The sequence below is a fragment of the Chlorocebus sabaeus genome, chromosome 15 (genome assembly GCF_047675955.1).
Source record: "Chlorocebus sabaeus isolate Y175 chromosome 15, mChlSab1.0.hap1, whole genome shotgun sequence".
NCBI lineage: Eukaryota > Metazoa > Chordata > Mammalia > Primates > Cercopithecidae > Chlorocebus > Chlorocebus sabaeus.
In genome coordinates this window covers 20,903,684-20,922,435 of record NC_132918.1, presented here as the reverse complement: position 1 = coordinate 20,922,435, position 18,752 = coordinate 20,903,684, and positions in this window count along the sequence as shown.

Genomic DNA, 18,752 nt, shown 5'->3' with positions numbered 1-18,752 from the left:
AATCAGTGCCTATTAAGTTCATGAGGAAAAAATGTGACATGTATTTTATATACTATTAGCTGTTATTCAAATATAATATGGTGGCAAATTAACCACTTTTTTAAAAGTTGCCGGAAATATAGTAGCCTTAAAATACTTTAAAGAAACAATTGCAAGATAAATTTAAGCAGCCAAATAATAAATGGGAAATATCTGATAAAAAGACTATTAGTAAACATTACATTCATCTTAGTTAAGGCTAAGTTTAAAACAGTTGTGGGAATTATGCCTCCATGACAGAAGATAAATATTGTAAATTATAACAATTGTAGAGATTTTAACATAGTGCTAACAAGGCATAAACTGGAAAGACAGAGAAAGCAAAGGAGTATAGGTATACTGGTCTTATTTCCTCATTAAAGTTTGTGGGGTACATGGGAGAGATCTGTGTCAAAACATATTATTTAAATATAATAATACAGTAAGTGTGTTTAAGTGTGTAAAGGTACATTTTAGAATTTAGAATACTTCAACTGAGATGTTAAGAATAAAAATACATCCAACTAAAAGCAGATGGAGGAGCGAAATGAAAACAAAATAAGAGAAAGCAGAATAGTATTAACTTCATTACCATTTATATAAATAAATTTAACTATATTATATAATATCTGCACTCTCTAAACAAGGTTCTCTAAATTATGTAAGAGTATATTTATAAGGCTCATGTAGGGAACAATGGAGTACACATACCTTTTCCTATTGCTACCTTTCAACATAGTAAACATTCCACGTAATGTAGAAAACAAACATAAGTCTCTGAAATATGAAGAAAAGAAAGCAAATTGGATAAGAACCTTAGAAATCTAGGAAGCAACATGATGGTGAGTTCCCTGGTTTCATTTTGTTTTGTTTTGTTTTGTTTTGTGTTATTTTGTTTTTGTTTTGTTTTGTTTTTTGTCTCATATATCCCAGATTAAGTGCTGGAGAAACCTACAACCCAGGTAGGCCAATGGGTGCACACAAAGGTCTAAGATACAATTGATTTCTCTAGTCAAAGGACAGGAAATGGGACGGTCTAGCAATACAGAAAACTTTTAGAAAATAACTGGTCTTCTTCAGGCAAACACTACGAAATGAAGCTGTGTCCTCAATCCCAATCCCATGAGCAAGGGCCAAATGAGGAGTGTACACTTCAAATCCCATCCTGATATGAGAAGGTACCCCTCTCTACCCCGCACACCAGGACTATGTAAGAGAAGGCATCGTGGGGAGTTTGGACTTTCGTCCCTACCAGTTAGTAACAAGCCTCTACCTATGCAGTTAGTCCAAGGAGACCATGTGATGTGAAGAGTGTGGACTTTCACCTCCACCAGACAGCAGAGAGACATTGTTCCTCCCTTTTGGTGGTATCAGAGGAGGTCTAGTAGAGTCAGGACTCCCACAACCACCAAGTGGTAATGAATGTAGTGTCAGTGGAGATCAGGTGGGAGCCATAGGATGCACCTCTAACCCTATCAGTGACATTGGTATAGCAGAGGCATAGTGAAGAGCTGAATTCCCATCCTGCCCAGCAGGATGGGGCCCCATTTATCCAACCTCCTACTTGGTGGCCATCTAGGGAACTTGAACCTCTACCTGGTGAACCCCTATTCTCACCAGTGTAATATAGAAGGAGGAGGCTTGCTAAAATGGAAAATTTAAATGAGATCCATGTTCTGGTATCATAATATTCAAAATTTCCAAGTTTCAATATTTTAAAATTCATCAACCAACAACTTGGAGAATTTCAACTTACGGAAGAGAAGACAATCAACAGATGCCAACACAGAGAGGACACTAATGTTAAATTTATCTGACAAGAATTTTAAAGCATTTGTCATAAAAATGCCTCAATGAGCAACAACAGATATAATTAAAACAAATAAAAAGTTAAAAGGCTCAGCAAAGGATAAAAGGCATTCAGAAGAACCAAATGGAAATTTTACACCTGGAAAATAAAATTACCAAAAGAAAAAGCTCAATGGATGAGTTCAACAGTAGAATGGAGTGGACAGAGGAACAAACCAATGAACTTGAAGGAATGATGGAAATTACCCAACCTGAACAACAAAGAGAGAAAAAAATAGCAACCAACAAACACACACACACCGCCTCAGAGACCTGTAGTACTATAAGAAAATATCTACCATTATGTCATCTGAGTCCCAGAAGAGGAAAAAGAGGGTAGAGATGAAAAAATATTTAAAGGAATAATGGCTGAGAATTTTCTGAATGTGACAAGAAACATAAACCTATAGGTTGAAGAAGCTGTGTTAATGCCAAACAAGATAAACTCAAAGAAATTTACAAAAGTCATATCAACATCAAACTTCTGAAAATTAAATATACATTAATTTAACTAATATATATTAATATATGTTAAATAATATATCAAATCAATTGGTATATTAAAGATAATCTATATTTTAATTCAATTAATGAATAAACTATATTAATTTTAATATAATGAATAATTTATATATTATATATCAAATACATTAATATATATTTCATTTTCAGAAGCTTGATGTTGATATTTCTTTTATAGATAGGTGTTGAGAGAGAAACAACAACACCTCAGCTATAGAAGAAATACAAATACAATGACAGCAGATTTCTCATCAAAAGTCATGGAAGGGATGCAACATATCTAAAGTGCTGGAAAAAAAAAACCAAACAAACCATCAAACCAGAATCACATATCCAGCAAAAAAAAAATCCTTCAAGAATGGAAAGGAGATTTTTAAAAAATTCTCAGATGAAGGAAAACAGAGAATTTATTGCTAGCAGACTTAACCTAAAGGAATGGCTAAAGGAACTTCTGGAAACCAAAAGAAAATGACCAAGAAAGAATGTTGGAACATCAGGAAAATTAGAATGCATAAAGGAAAGAGTAAAAATATAGCAGCACAAACTATTTTTCTTTTCTGCTTGAGTTTTCTAGATTATACTTGGCAGATGAAGCAAAAACTATGACACTGATATAGTTCTCAATCTATATAGAAAAAATATTTGATAATTTATTATAAATGAGGAGAGTAAAGGGACAGAAAGGAGATTAGGTTGCCACACATTATTCAAGCTGGTAAAATATTGACTCTGTAGACTGTAAGTCAGGTGTGTATAACATGATACCTAAAGAAGTACCAAAAAATCTATATAAAAGGATATGCTGGCAAACACTATAGCTAAATCAAAATTGTATTAAAAATGTTAAAGTAATACAAAATAAATCTGTAAAAAGAGAAAGAAAAATGCAACAAATTGAAATCAAAAAAGAAAATAGCAGATTTAACATACTACCAATTGCATTAAATGTAAATAGCCTAAATATACCAATGTTTAAAATTCATATAAATTGGTTGAATGGAAAAAGACCATGCAATATTTAATTACAATAAAGGAGGATTAGCTATATTATTATTAAATAACATAAATTTCAAAGCAAAGAAAATTACTAATGCCAGAGAGGAGCATTATATAATTATAAGAGGGTTAATTCACTAAGAAGACATAGCAATCCTAAATTTATATGCATCAAAAAACACAGCTGTCAAATATCTAAAGAAAAGGCTGATAGTTCTGAAAACAAAAATAAACAAATTTATAATTACGGTTGCAGACTGTAGTACTCCTCTCTCAACAATTAGTAGAACAACTAAAGAGGAATTCAGCAAGTCTACAGAAAAATTCAACCAATATTATCTAATCAACAATTACAGAATATTCCACCCAGTAACAGCAGAATACACATTCATTTCAAGTGCCCATAGAACATATCCCAAAATAAACTGTATTCTTTGCTGTAAAACAAACCTTAACAAACTTAAAATAATTAAAATTGTACATAGTGTTGCTATGGTTTGAATATGTCTCATCCAAATGTATGTGTTGGAAACTTCATACCCAATGCAAAAATGTTGGGAGGTGAGGCCTAATGGGAGGTGATTAGGCCATGAAGACTCTGCCTTAATAAATGAATTACTACTATTATCACAGGCAAGGTAGCATCATTACAAATAATGAGTTCAGCACCCTTTCCTTTTGCTCTCTCTTGTGTGCACTCTCTTGCCCTTGGCCTTTTGCCATGGGATGACACAGCAAGAAGGCATTACCAGATACAATTATTAAGTCTGTGGAATTCTATTATAGCAATACAAAATGAACAAAGAGAGTGTGTTCCCTAACCACAATGATATCAAACTAGAAATCAATAATAGGAAGATAACAAGAAAATCTCCAAACACTTTGAAACTAAACAACCATGTCTAAATAATCCATGAATCAAAGAGGAGATCCCAAGGAAATTTTATACAGTACTGGTTGAAAATGACATTATAATTTTGAAACATGTGAGATTCAGCTAAAGCAGAGTTGAAGGAGGGATTTATAGCACTAAATGCTTACATTGGAAAAAAACAAAATGTCACAATTCAATAATCTAAGCTCCTCCCTCAATAAATTAAAAGAGAAACATAAGCCCAAAGCAAGAAGGAAGGAAGTAGTAAAGATAAAGATAGGAATCAATGAAACTGAAAACAAGAAAACAATAGAGATTATCAACCAGAAACAAAACTGGCCCCTTTAAAAGATCAATAAATATGGCAAATCTCCAGCAAGACTGACAGAAAAAAGAGGCAAGACACAAATTACCAATATTAGAAATGAAACAGGGTGTATTAGTCCATGTTCATATTGCTATAAAGAGTTACCTAAGGCTGAGTAATTTATAAAGGAAAGAAGTTTAATTGACTCACAGTTCTGCATGGCTGGGGAGACTTTGGGAAACATACAATCATGGTGGAAGGCAAAGGGGAAGCAAGGACCTTCTTCACATTGCGGCAGGAAAGACAGCAAGGAGAAAACTGCCAAACACTTTTAAACCATCAGATCTTGTGAGAATTTACTCACTAGCATGAGAACAACATAGGGGAACATGCCCCCATGATCCATTCACCTCACATGAGGTCCTTTTCTCAACACATGGGGAGTAAAATTAGAGATGAGATTTGGGTGGGGACACAGAGTCAACCATATCATTTAACCTCTGGTACCTCCCAAATCTCATGTCCTCACATTTCAAAACCAATCATGCCTTCCCAACAATCCCCCAAAGTCTTAACTTATTCCAGCGTTAACTCAAAAGTCCAAGTACAAAGTCTCATCTGAGACAAAGTAAGTCCCTTTTGCCTATGAGCCTATAAAAATTTTTTAAGAAGTTAGTTACTTTTGAAATACAATGAGGGTACAGGTACAGGCATTGGGTAAATGTTCCTGTTCCAAATGGGAGAAATTGGCCAAAACAAAACGACCACAGGCCCCATGCAAGTATGAAATCCAGCAGGGCAGCCATTAAATCGTAAAGCCCCCAAATAATTTCCTTTGAGTCCATGTCTCATATCCAGTTCACACTGATGCAAGAGGTTGGCTCTTAAAGCCTTGAGCAGCTCTGCCTCTGTGGTGCTGCAAGATACAGGCCCCACAGCTGCTTTCACAGGATGGCATTGAATGTCTGCTGCTTTTCCAGGTGCACAGTGCAAGCTGTCAGTGGATCTATCATTCTGGGGTCTGAAGGATGGTGGCCCTCTTCTCACAGCTCCACTAGGCAGTGCTCCAGTGGGGACTCTGTATGGGGGCTCCAACTCAACATTTCCACTCTGCATTGCCCTTGGAAGCCAGTTCTCCTCATGGAGAACCTCCATGAGGGCTCCTCCCCTGCCACAGACTTCTGCCTCGACATCCAGGTGTTTTTATACATCCTCTGAAGTCTATGAAGAGGCTCACAAAGCTGAACTTTTGTCTTCTGTGCACCCACAGGCCCAACACCTCATGGAAGCTGCCAAGGCTTGGGGCTTGCACCCTCTGAAGTAATGGCCTGAGCTGTACCTTGGCCCCCTTTTATCCCTGCCTGGAGCTGGAGTGGCTGGAATGCAGGGTGTATGTTTCAAGGCTCCACAGAGCAGCAAAACCTTGGTCTTAGCCCATGAAACTATTATTCCATCCTAGGCCTCCAGGCCTGTGATGGGAGGTGCTGCCATGAAGATTTCTGAAATGCCCTGGAGACATTTTCCCCTTTGTCTTGGCTATTAACATCCAGTTCCTCATTATTTATGTAAATTTCTCCAGCTGGCCTGAATTTCTTCACAGAAAGTTGGTTTTTCTTTTCTACCACATGGTCAGGCTGCAAATTTTCCAAGCTTTTACGGTCTGCTTCCCTTTTAAATGTAAGTTCCAATTTCAAACCATCTCTTTGTGAGTGCATATGACTGTATCCATTCAGAAAAAGCCAGGTCACATATTGAATGCTTCACTGCTTAGAAATTTTCTCTGCCAGATACTCTAAATTATCTCTCTCAAGTTCAAAGTTCCATAGATCTTTAGGGCTAGATCAAAATGCCATGAGTCTGTTTGCTAACACATAGCAAGAGTGACCTTTGCTCCAGTTCCCAATAAGTTCCTCACTTCCATCTGAGCCCACTCAGCCTGGGCTTCCTTGTCCATAACACTATCAGCATTTTGGTCAAAACTGCTTAACAAGTCTCTAGGAAGTTTCAAACTTTCCCAAATCTTCCTCTCTTCTTCTGAGTCCTCTAAATTCTTTCTACTTCTCCTCGTTACCCAGTTCCAAAGTCGTTTCCACGTTTTCAGCTATCTTTATAGCAGTGTCCCACTCTGCCAGTACCACTCTCCTACATTAGTCCATTTTTACACTGCTATAAAGAACTACCTGAGACTGGGTAATTTATGAAGAAGAGAGGTTTAATTGACTCATAGTTCTGCATGACTGTGGAGGGCTCAGGAAACTAACAATCATGATGGAAGTTGAAGGGGAAGCAAGGACCTTCCTCATGTGGCAACAGAAGAGAGAGCGAGTGAGCTGGGGGAAACTGCCAAAAGCTTTTAAACCATCAGATCTCATGAGATCTCTCTCACTATCATGAGAACAGCATGGGGAAACTACCCTCATGATACGGAAACTACCCTCATGATACAGACACTTCCCACTAGGTCACTCCCTCAAACTGTGGGGATTGCAATTCAAGATGAGATTTCAGTGAGGACATACAGCCAAACCATATCACAGGGGATATCATTATAGACGCTGCTGGCATGAAATGAATAATAAGGGCATACTATAAATAGTTCTACACATATTAATTTGACTAATTAGATAGAAGGAACTTGTTCCTTGAAGAGCACAAACAATAACTAATCCAATATGAAATAGATAATTTGAATAGCTCTATAAATATAAGTTAGAAATTTCTAGTTCCAGATGATTTGACTAGAGAATTCTACAAAATGTTTAAAGATGAATTAACATTCTGCACAGTCTCTTTCTAAACTATAAGAAAAAGGAACCCAATTCATTTTATTCTGATACCAAAACCAAAAATATTATCAAAAAAGAAACTACGGAATAATGTCCTTCATGAACATAGCAAAAATGTTTAACAAAATATTAGAAAATATGTCAAGAGTTTAAAACTTAGTTTAAAAAATAATTATACACCACCAACAAGTGTGGTTCATTCTAGGGATGTGAGGCTGGTTCAATGTTTGACAATCAATTTTACCATATTAATGGACTAAAGATGAAATTTAGGAGTATCATACCAATTGATGCAGAAAGAGCATTTGACAAAATTCAGTATTATTCGTGATTTTAAAGAACCCAGAAAACTAAAAATAAAGGGAATTTCCTCAGCTTGATAATTTGCATTTATATAAAGCTTATGGCATCATAATTAGTGATGAAAGACTGAATTTATCTTCCAAAATATTTATGTAAATATTTAGTAATAAGAAGGGATGAAAATAAAGAACAATAAAATTAACTTAAATGGAAATGAGGAATTACTAAGTAAAACAAAGGTAAAATATGACTGACCTTATGAGTTCCATTAAGAGAAATTACAGCAATCTAGAAAAAGATAAAATTGTATTCCTACATTATTTTGTTCACCCAAATTACTTCCAGATGCGTAAAGTATTTAAAGATAATCATGAAAATTATGCAAGTACAAAAATTAACATGGGGATAAAAAAATTATTTGGTATGGCTGTGACAAAAACTCATAACCCATTTTTTAGAAAAGAAACCCATAGTCTTTTTGACTTAAAGAAAATAAAAAATTCCTTAAAGGTATAAAACACACAAAAAAAACAATGTATAAAGAAGCTGGATGAAGAAAGACCAACAAAGCACACTAATTTTCTTGTATTTCTTTTACTTTTCTCTTTTTTAAGCTACACTGCTAGAATGGGAGATTAAGTTTTAAGATCTGTGGGGGGTTTTTGTTGTTGTTTTCATTTTTTTGAAACAGGATGTCATTCTATTACCCAGGCTGGAATGAAGGGACCCAATCATATCTAACTGCAACCTCTCACTCCTGGGCCCAAGTGATCCTCTCACCTCAGGCTGCTGAGCAGCTGGGACTACATGCATGTACCACCATGCTCAGCTAATTTTTTTATTTCTCATGAAGACAGAGTCTCACTATATTTCCCAGGCTGATCTCAAGTCCTGGGCTCCAGTGATCTTCCTACCTCGGCCTTACAAAGTGCTGAGATTACAAGTGTGAGCCACTGTATCTGGACTAATTTTCTTAATAAGCAAAGAGATTTCTTTCATATATCGATAAGAAGAGGCTGTTCAACACCCAATGGACCTTATAAAAGATCACAAGCATCATTTATAGTGTGACAAATCCAAATTTAAGTTGCACTTTGTACCATCTTCACCTATCAGATTATCATGGTATGCCATATTGGCTAAAGATTGACAAATGGGCACGTTAATAATCCTTTGTAAATTGGAAAATCTGTTTGTAGGGAAATTTGACAGTGTTCATTACTACTTAAAAAGCACGTATTTTATTTGAGGAACTTACTCTACAGTTATTATATTATAATATTATACTGTATTATATAAGAGCAAAGATTTACATAAGGATATTCATTACAGCATTTTTTGTAGTAGCAAATTATTTTAAACAATCTGGAATGCCAAAATAAATTTTGTAAAGTACAATAAATTCCTATGTAGCTGTTAAAAAAGAATGAGGCATATATGTACTAATGTACTAATTTGGAAAACTTAAGGTATTGAAAGATAATACTTTGTGTACTAATTTATGACTATACTAATTTTATGTACATGTACTAATTTAGTACATTGCTAATCTATATTTACTAATTTGGAAAAATCTTGGGAAATTTTATGTAAAATAAAGCAACATTTACAATATTATTTATTATATATTATATATATTACATATATACACACACACACATACATACACATTAACCTTTGGGTAGAAAAGCATTAAGGAATACAGGACATAGACATACTATGCCTTACTAGCCATAGGATATTTCTGGATATATCCAGCCATTTATCCACTTAATTCAAAAAATATTTATTGAATGACAATACCTGTTTCAAGCACATAAAGTATATGGTTAAAATACAGACTATCCAAGTGCTCATGCAACTTACTTTCTAGTGAGAGAGATAATAAACAATAAATATAAATAATAAGGAAATTCATAAATTTATATATGTTCTTTATATCCCTCTAACATACATATATTCTTATCCTTAAAGGGTGTTTAAGTCTGAGCAAGACTTGAGACTCTGAGCTTCATTTTCTTAAGAGTAACGTGTGTGTCTGCGTGCGTGTGTGTGTGTGTGTGTGTGTGCTCTAGAGGGAGTAAAATCTGTGGTAAGAGAAAAAAGAACATGAAATAGGGCTGGAGAGCACAGGGTGGGTTGAAAATTTAGAGTACTCGGCGAGTTTTATTGAAAGAAGTGAAATCTATAATACAGAAAATAGCTGGTAACGATGATATTTTTGATGATGTTTTTAAGAAGGGAACTGAGAATACTGGAACACAGGAATGGAATACTTTTTTTGATAATATGTCTTTGTATATTGTTTGAAATAATTAACGTGATTATATAAAGTTTAGAAAGGCCATAAAGTCATTTACACAATTCTGCATCAATATTGTCATAAGACTTAGACCTGTGGAAAGAAATATTTCAAAGTTCTTCTCACTTTTCCAGTTATGGTTTTTTTTTCCCCAATTATGTGTTAAGTCTTATCTTGGCTTAGTAGAAGTCCTGTATTTTCACAGATTCATTGATTTCATCAAGCCATTTCAACGTATACGCTGGTAGATGAATGGGTCTCCTGGCTGACGAGGACAGGGTTGTTTTAGGAGGGTAGAAGGGAAACAGACAAAAGTTTATTTTAATAAGACCTGATATTGATGCTGCTTAATTTGCCCTATAGGCAAAAGGTAAAATGGATTTAATTCAAGGTAGTCTATTACACATGTAATGATGATTCAACCATTAATTGTACAAATATAACTGTTATTTAAGTAACAAAATCAAAACTTTTTTTTTTTCATTTGGTACCGGAATTCAGTGCAGCTAGTCACTCAAATAAAAGCAATAAAGAAAGTATCATGCAGATTGAATTCCTGTACCTGTTCTGCTATGTATTGACCAATGCCTCTGGTCAAGTTAAAAAAAAAAAAGCCTCTCTAACTTTTTTTTTTTTTTTCCCTGCTTGCTGGAATATAAAAATGTCTCTAATGTTTCTCCTGCTAGCTGGAATTTTAAAAATTACTCTAAGGCTGCTTCTGCTAGTTGGAATAGAAATAATTTGATTGGAAGTCAGATATTCTAGATTTGAATATTGTTCTTATCCTTACAGGGTGTCTAAGTTTGAGCAAGACTTTAGACTCAGAGCTTCAATTTTCTCAAGAGTAAAATAAGAATACTGCTACCCACATCACAGGGGTATTTTTTAGTATTAAATGAGATAATCCATGTGGAAAATATTATTATGTAAAAATACTATAAACTGCAGGTCATAAAATGGCAGGCTGCTGGCCAAATGTAGCCACAAGTATGTTTGAATTGGCTGTCATAGTTTTGGCTTTTAGCAGTACTGTAAAACAATTTTAATTAGTCATCAACTTTCAAAGATTTGTTAATTTCACATAAAATATGGATTTTTGAGTTTTCCTTAAAAACTCATATTAGCTAGCAATATTGGGTTTGCATTCTTCATATCTGAAGCAGCAAAATGCAAGTCTAATTCTCACCTTGGAGGAGCTCACCATCAGTTGCACTTCCCATCATTCAATTATCTTCCTAATACTGAAGAAAGAGAGGCTCAGTTTTCCTTGTCTGGTTAGTTTCATTCACTTGTGCGATTTTGTTTGTTTGTTTGTTTGTTTTCTTTGTTTGTTTTTTGAGACGGACTCTCTGTAGCCAGGCTGGAGTGCAATGGCACCATCTTGGCTCACTGCAACCTCCACCTCCCGGGTTCAAGTGATTCTTCTGCCTCAGCCTCCAGAATAGCTGGGACTACAGGCGCCTGCCACCACACCCAGCTAATTTTTGTATTTTTAGTAGAGACGGGGCTTCACCTCTTGGTCTGGGTGGTCTTGATCTCTTGACCTCGTGATCCGCCTGCCCCGGCCTCCCAAAGTGCTGGGAGTACAGGCGTGAGCCACCACACCCGGGCCACTTGTGTCTTAATTCCTCGTAGTGCATTTAGTTTGTGTCACCAGCCTCTGTAAGTTGAAATACTTTTACCATTTTAGTAACTTGAAAACAAACTGCTCATTTTTCTTCTTTATCAGTTATAAGACTAAATATATAAAATCTTTTCCCTAGCCATCTGGGATGGACTGCTATTTCTTCACAAGGGTCTCTGCAGTTCCCAGTATAAAAAATACACAGTATTAATCAATATTTATGGAGTGAATGAAAAAATGAATGAATGAATGAATGAAAGTGATGTATTTGCTACCTTACAGATAACATGTGAGTAGTTCTTTGTTTTAATTTTAACATTTCTTATGCTTTTGCTATCTAGATAGGTTACTGTATCTGAAGTAGAGAAAAATGTTGTTTTTCCAGCAGGGCACGATGACTCACGCCTGTAATCCCAGCACTTTGGGAGGGCAAGGTGGGCGGATCACCTGAGGTCAGGAGTTTGAGATCAGCAAGGCGAAACACTGTCTCTACTAAGAATACAAAAATTAGCCAGGTGTGGTGGCGTGTACCGGTAATCCCAGCTACTCAGGAGGCTGAGGCAGGAGAATTGCTTGAACCTGGGAGGCAGAGGTTGCAGTGAGCCAAGATCACACCACTGCAGTCCAACCTAGGTGACAGAGCAAGACTCCGTCAAAAAAAAAAAAAAAAAAAAGGAAGGAAGTTGTTTTTATTCTTTTATTTTATTTATTTTTATTATTTTATTTTTATTTATTTATTTATTTATTTATTTATTTATTTATTTATTTAATTTTATTTTTGAGATGGAGTCTTGCTCTGTCGCCCAGGCTGGAGTGCAGTGGCACGATCTTGGCTCACTGCAAACTCTGCCTCCTGGGTTCACGCCATTCTCCTGCTTCAACCTCCCCAGTAGCTGGGACAACAGGCGCCCTCCACCACGCCCAGCTAATTTTTTGTATTTTTAGTAGAGACGGGGTTTCACCATGTTAGCCAGGATGGTCTCGATCTCCTGACCTCGTGATCCACCTCCCAAAGTTCTGGGACTACAGACGTGAGCCACGGCACCCGGCCTTATTATTTTATTTTTTAAAAGTTTTATTACAGGTTGTCCCCATATAAGATATGACCTCAATTATCAGCTAAAATGTACTTGCAAAAATGGTGGCCTTTATAATTCTGCAGATGGAAGGTCTATCTGTGGCCTTGGGTGGACAGGAAATTATTGTGAAAAAAGCAAGTTGATTCACTGCCTTTTTTCCCTCAATAAAGATCTGCTTTAGGCCGGACGCAGTGGCTCACACCTGTAATCCCAGCACTTTGGGAGGCCGAGGCGGGCGGATCATGAGGTCAAGAGATCCAGACCATCCTGGTCAACATGGTGAAACCCTGTCTCTACTAAAAATACAAAAATTAGCCGGGCGTTGTGGCAGGCGCCTAGAGTCCCAGCTATTCTGGAGACTGAGATAGGAGAATTGCTTGAATCCTGGAGGCAGAGGTTGCAGTGAGCTGAGATTGAGCCACTGCACTCCAGCCAGGCAACAGAGCAAGACTCTGTCTCAAAAAAAAAAAAAAAAAAAAGATCTGCTTTTGAGAATACTGTCTTTGGTTGATAAAATACAGCAGAAGCTTCTGAAGAAGCTATTTTCCAGTAAGCTAATTCAGATTGTTTATAACTATAATTGAATTTCCAATAAAATTGTTATGTAAATATGATTGATATAGTCCCTTGTTACTGAAATATCACATGAAAACTCCTAAATTCCTTAAGTAACTGAAGTAGTATCAATGTGAAAGAGCTCCTCTGAGACCTAAATTTAACTCCCCTACCAGCCACTTTTAAACCCAAAGCTTTGTGGACACTGAATCTACTAAGTCTTGAGTTTCTAGGCATGAAGTTGACGGATCTCCAACACCCCTGAGGCTTTGAGGCAGGTAAGGTGGAGGATACAGGGCTCTGGGAGAAGCCAGATCACCTGAGTAAGAGTAGGCACAGCTACAAGGAGGGAAGAGGGCTTCCTAAAAGTTTCCAAAATTTATTTCATCAGGAAAAATTTGATTAGTACAGTGGTCCCCCTTTGCCTGTGGTTTACCTGTGGTACAGTACAATAAGATTTTTGTAAGATTGGCAAAACTCTAATTAAGTATATTGATGTAATTTTCTATTTTATTAGTTATTGTGAATGCCTTATTGTGCCTAATTTATGAATTAAACTTTATTATTCCTATGTATGTATAGTGGAAAACGTAGTGTATGTAGGGTTCAATACTATCTGAGCTTTCAGACATCCACTGGGAGTCTTGGAATGTATTCTCCATGGATGGGGGGGACCTGCTATACCACTATATATGCACTTGTATTTATAAATGACATTCTTGCACTTCTTGACTAATAAGTATATTATAAAATGTAGATAAATGTTTAAAGTGATAAAAATGGATAAAATGAATATTGATAGTTGTTCTAATGTTTGTTTTCCTGAACCACAATTTATTATTTTGTACAACACTGGAAAGCATGTGCTTTATTTAGAGCACATTATTGTAGGAGACACTGTATTTTGGCAGATTACAGAGCAAAGGTTCTGGCAAAGTGTGGTGAGAACTTTGTGCTGGAGGCCTAAACTTGAGGCACTCAGAGTAGAAAAAAATTCACAGTGTACGTTTACCTAGATGGTTTCTACTATGGGTGGTGTGATTCTTTAGACCTGGTGACAATGAGTGTGATTATCTACCATCTGTCACTACTAATTCAACTGTCATGAAAGAAATTCAGCAACATGGTGCAGAAGAAACCACATTGCAATGGGCATGGATAAACATGAATCCTAACCCTGGCTCTGCTAACACCATGTGGTCTGCCTTTGGGCAGTTCACATCCTCATTGTGATTTAATTATCCCATCTGAGTATGAGGGTACTGAGCTGAATAATACCTGACAGTCCTTCCAAATCTAAGATTCAAGGCCATTTTTCATGGGATTTTGACAAGATGGATATCTTTCCTAATTCATGGGAGATGGCCCTTATCAGTTTTGTGATTTGAGATTAAAAAATCAACTTTTTAAAAACAGACGGAACTATCATGTCCGTGCTCTTTTTGATTGTAAATTGAGTAATTTTCTGGCATTTAGTATGTGGGATATTTTTACCATTGATTCTATCATTTAAACTTTTTATTATGTAACATTTCAAACACATACAAGAGTTAAGAGAATGATATAATGGTATAATGAATCCCCATAGATCTGTCATTCACCTTCAACAATTATCAATTTATGATTAATCTTATGTCATCTATACTTTCACACAATCCCTCACTCTGTACCTCTATGGTTTTATTTAGAAGCAGATCATGGTCATAATATTGATAAGTATTAGTAGTATTCTTTTAAAAATATACCCACAATACTTCAGCATATCTAATCATTTAAAAAACTTTTAATTTTAATTATCTTATTGTTTCATCTAAACAGAACCAATCAAAATATGTCTTTAATAAAAGTATAGGATTTTCTTTTTAATGAAGATTTTAGTCCTCTGCAAATCTAGAGAATAATATATGAATCCTAATGTACCTGTCACCCAGTCACAATAATTAGAAACTCATGGCTAGTTCTGTTCCTCTCTCCTAATTATTTTGAAACAAATCCTAAGCATCGTTTCATTTTATCCATACATTCTCATAGTATATATCTTTAAAAGACAAGAATTTGTTTTTTAAATGTAACTATGATACAATTTTCATATCAAAAATGCTAATTTCTTTTTATAGTCAAATAGTCTTCAAGCATTATGATTTTTTAATACATTTATTGACTCAAGATTCAAATACTACCTCTAAAATTCAGTCCTTGATATAAGTTTCTTTAATATCTTTTAACAATTAGAAGTTCCTTCTTTTTCTTTCTCCCCCTTGTAAGATACATATTGAAAAAATTAGGTTGCTGCTGTTGTCAAGTTTCTCATTTTGCCCTTTGTGTATTTTGGTATTATAATCACACGTTTCTCTATCTTCTGCCTTCCCTGGGTAGATGAAGTCTTGATCAGATTCAGGCTTGATATATTGATGAGAACACTTCATGGGTGATGTGTCTTCCACAATAAGGCACGTGTCAGGCTTGCCTATCTTTTTGTTATACTAGCAGTCAATGATCATTATTGCCCTGATCCATGAATTCATTAAAGCTTACAGAAGATTGATATTCTAAGTCCATAAATTTTTCTTTACTTGTTAGTTAGAATAGGTCTATGTAGAGAATTTTTCTCTGATCACATATTTGGTTATTTTGAGGCATGGTTCACATGAAAAAGGCAAGATAAATGCTTTCTACTTTCCACTTATTTATCAATTTACAAGATAGTTGATTTACTAGTATCCTTCCAAGATGAACAAAAACTACATTTCGGCAGCACTATTATGAAATCATGGAGGTCAAACATGTTGATACACTTAAATTCATACAGTTAGTATACTCACTGATGTCACACTTTTCTATCATTGGACAGAGGGAGCCTCTTACAATTGGCTCTTGAGTTCCAATTGCACAACCCCAGTAATATGATCCATTCCTTGTTATCTGAGATAACTAGGTGCTTGTTCTATGCTTAATTCTACATATGCATTTCCAAATCTGAAATAATCCACTTCTTCCAAAGTGCTCTGGTTTCTTTTAGTTGGAAACGGTGTATAGAAACCAAAATTTGGCTGTGCTCACTGCAACTGGGATAGTTATTTTTTTCTAAGACTTTCTCTGAACAGAGCTATGAAATGCCTTTTTATTACATATCAACTATATAATGAGTTCATACAAATGCAGTTCAAACTGAGGACCACAGCAATTTTACATACCCTCTTTGTTCTTACATATGCATTTTCTTTCTCCCATTTTAAAATTCTTGATTCTGAACAACATCAATATAATTTCTCATTTGGTTTATTCCATAGTACAGTCAAATCTCAAAATAGCAACACTACTAACATCAGTATAATTCTGAAAATTAGTTTAAATATTAACTATCTCAATTAAATATAAAACTATTTTAAATAATTTAAAAAGTAATTTTGGTTTAATTTTAAGTTGATCAGTTTAATAATTAATTAAATTTACTATTTAAATATTTAAATCATTAATACGTATTTTAAATATTTAAATTTTTTGTAGTTTTTTTCTTACACTTTCCACTAGACACATGTTGTCCAATTACTGTGTTCTGAAGTTATTTGAAACAGTTCTTTGCTACATAGTTTTGCCACCAATTCAATCATAGTTAGGTTCATTTCATTGATTTTAATTATTATTTACAGTAACATAAAATATTTAAATATCTGAAAAATGTTATAATCAGAGAAATCTAGCTTCTTTCTTGCTGTTTCCACTCTATTCCCTGCTCCCAAATATAAATGGCCTTTTAAGAAAAAGTTTGTATGGCATACTATTCAATTTTTTAATGTAAGAAAATAGACATATGTATTCCTATCTCCCTTTCTTATAATTTGATTCTATGCAATTTTCCACTTTGCCTTGTTAAATGCTCTTTATTTTGAAATAATTATAGAGTCACAAGAAGTTACAAAAGTAGGAGTCCCTTGTATCTGTCACCCATCTTCTTCGAACAGTGGTATATTATATAACTATGGTACAATATTAAAACCAAGAAATTGATATTGGTACATTACTGTTAACTAGACTACAGAACTAATATAGTTTTTACCTACATTCATCTGTATGTGCATATCTGTGTATGTGTGTGTGTGTGTGTAGTTCTATGCAGTTGTATAGATTTGTGTAATTACCACCAAAATCAAGATACAGAATAGTTCTATTTCCACAAAAACTACTTCATACTGTCTCTTCATTATATATTTGCACCCACCCCCATTTCATCCCCAAATCCACTTCTGGCAGTAACTAATATGATGTTATCTTTATAGTTTTATAATTTCAAGAATATTATGGAACATAAACATGTATCCAAGAGATTGCTCTATAATAGTACGTGAAACTATTTTTCACTCCTTTTCATAGTTGAATGGTGCTTCACTGTGAATGCAGCATAATTTATTCAACCAGTCTCCTAATAACAGATATTTAGGTTGTTTCTAAGCTTTTGGTATTATAAATTTTGTATCAATATACAAAATTTTTTTGTGCATATATTGTTTAATATTTTTGCCAATTCTCCTTCTCTAGCAATATCAGTGAGTTCTGCATCTTTGGGTAAATTAAAATGTAATTCTGTGACATACAAGAAGTTCTTCTCCATTGTGGAGTTGTATCATTTTGCATTGTCATAAGCAATATATGAAATGTCTGTTCTCACAGCATCATCCAAAGATTATGTTGTGCCTACTTTCTCTCAGGGAGAACTGACATATTTATATTAACTCTCCAAGAACAAACATGGTGCATTTTTGCATTTGTTTAAACATTTTGTTTCCTATTAAATAAGATATTGGGCTGGGCCAGTGGCTCATGCCTGTAATCCCAGCACTTTGGAAGGCTAAAGTGGGAAAATCACTTGAGCCCAAGAGTTTGAGGCAAGCCTGGGCAACATAGTGAGACCCCATGTCTACAAACCCTTTTTTTGAAAAAATAGCCAGGCATGGTGGCACATGCCTGTTCTCCTGGCTACTTGGGAGTCTGAGGTGGTAGGATCGCTTGAGTACAGGAAGTCAAGGCTGCAGTAAGGTATGCCACTGCACGTCAGCCTGGGTGACAGAGCAAGACCCTGTCTCAAAAAAAAAAAAAAAAAAAGATGTTAGCTTTTAATATTCATATTAATATATAGCTATTAATTTTCTAATTTATTCAATATTTTTATACCAAATTTATACTGACTCTCTTGCAAATGTCTTTTCTTTACCTACACAATTAGGATAAGATTCTCTCTTTAGGCTGATAAATATCATGTGTTGTATTAATGAACTTTCTTATAATGAATGACTTTACATCCAGGAATAAATACTACTTTGCTGTGATTTATACTCTGTAATGTGCTGTTAGATCCTGTATACTTACATTTTTTTATGATTCTGACGTTGATATTCATGAGTGAAACTGAGCTTTAGTTTTTAATGTAACTTTTGTCAGATTTTGAAATTGATGTCATATGCACTCAGCACAATGTAGTTGAGATTTTCCTTTCTTATAATGCTCTGTAACAGTGTAAGTAGTAAGGTGATGATCTGATTG